The sequence below is a fragment of the Hydra vulgaris genome, chromosome 06 (assembly GCF_038396675.1).
Source record: "Hydra vulgaris chromosome 06, alternate assembly HydraT2T_AEP".
Taxonomy (NCBI): Eukaryota; Metazoa; Cnidaria; class Hydrozoa; order Anthoathecata; family Hydridae; genus Hydra; species Hydra vulgaris.
This window is the reverse complement of record NC_088925.1, coordinates 60,622,501-60,624,551: the sequence shown is the minus strand read 5'-3', so window position 1 is coordinate 60,624,551 and position 2,051 is coordinate 60,622,501.

The window sequence follows — 2,051 nt, the reverse complement described above, 5'->3', positions numbered from 1 at the left end:
AAAGAACACGCCAAATCCACTTAAAGAAGAAAAAAATGTTCTTACTCGCTTATTCGACGAACAAACTTTTTTCAAAACTAAATTCAATTGGTGTGCATAGCAGTGGACATAATGGGCATTTGGGTAAACTTCTTTCATTAGACTTTGGACTTCATTCCTTGATCCGCTCATAACTGTTGCACCATCATAAGCCTGTGCAATTAATTTTTCCTTCAGACCGAAACAATTTAATTCTTCTTTTAATACATTTGTAAGACCCATAGCAGTTCTATCCTGAACATTAATAAATGCTATAAATCTTTTAACTGGCTGATAACCTTTTAAATAACGCAAAATAATGACGAACTGAGAACGACAAGATACATCAGTTGTTTCATCTGCTTGCAAAGAAACAAATCTTGCTTTATCAATCTCACGTTTAATTTTTATTTGTATACTTTATACATACATTCTAGAATGTCATTTTGGTTTGTTTTCGAAGTATTTTTTGTTATTTTTGAATCTTTAAGATGATCGCTTAACACACTATCCAATGTAGCTGTGTATGAAACCATATCTAAAAATACCCCTCGATTATTTGAGTCAATACTTTTGTCATGTCCTCTTAAGGGCAATTCGTGTACACCACAAAATTTTATACAATCTATAACCCTCAATTATGTATCTGTTTTTGTCAACTAATTCATTATGTTTTTTTATGCTAAGAATGTATCCAGCATCAATTGTCGATAAAATGTTTGTCTTTCCGAGCATTTGAAACTGCAACGAACTACTTATATGTGTTTTACTGGATTCGTGTTTTTGTATTCGCTCAGAAAGATTGTTTTGTATCTTTACAGCCATTTTCTGCCCACAAGCTCTCGCCACCAAACAAAACACAATAAAAACAAAACAACGAATTTTTTTTATCACTTACACTTAACCATGATTTTTTTCAAACCATGTCACACAAAACGTTCGCATTTTTTTATCATCAACTTGAGTTATACGAACTTCTTTTGGTTGGTATGCCCCAAGATTTTTAATTTCTAGTTTTCCTTGAAGTTGGGCCTTCAAGAAAAACTAGAAACGTTTGCCAATAAACTATCAATTTTGTTCATGTTAAATTATCTTATTAATGAACCTAAATTATTGTAATAAGATAACCTTAAACTATATTGAAACTAGAATATGATTTTGGCATGATTAAAAATTTTATCAACAGTAGTTCAGTCAAGAAGGACTCTTAATCTTAATTTATAATCGATAAAATAATAAAGAATGTAACATTACATATACATTTAACTCTCTGATGAAAAGGTCAACAAAAGAAACGAAAGATACTTTTACAACAAAAAATTGTTTAAAGAATCTTTTCATAATACAACACATATTTTAGTTAATTAAATCCATAATTCTTAAATACAACAATGTCAGTCATAAATAATAGTAAACTTCTTAAGATTATTTACATTGTCTTTACATGTTTTAACAATTTTATGTAATTAAAGATAAAAACTTAATATCTGTTTGTAAGCATACATAAATATTTATATAGTTTTAGTTCTTTGACTTTAGCTTTATTCCCTCACAAAAAAAAAACATTTCAATAAAATACTCTGCTTTTTTTATTTCGATGGCAATGGTAAATGTCCAACATTTTACAATAATCTAAACTTTGTATATTTTTTTAATTAGTGCCTTTTGGAAGTTGCAATTATTGAAGCTGTATTATGAAATGTAACAGTACCACCAGTGGTAGAGTTTTAATGATTGAAAAAAAATGTTCTTTATATCTTCTGTTGTTTGTACCTTTGTTGTATCGAACTAATAATAATATTGACTAATTTTAATCTTTACTTGAAAATCCAGTCTTTAAAACTTGTGTTTAATGCTTATTATTATGGTTTATATTGGCTCTGGTTCAGCGTCAATCCAATTGACAACTTAAAAGATAGAATGTCTAAACTGCCACCAAATAATGTAAACAATTTTCAATGGCTGATTCATTATGCCACAGAATATGATACATAAGCTTTTTGGAAAAAATAAACTTTAGCAATCCCTCATTG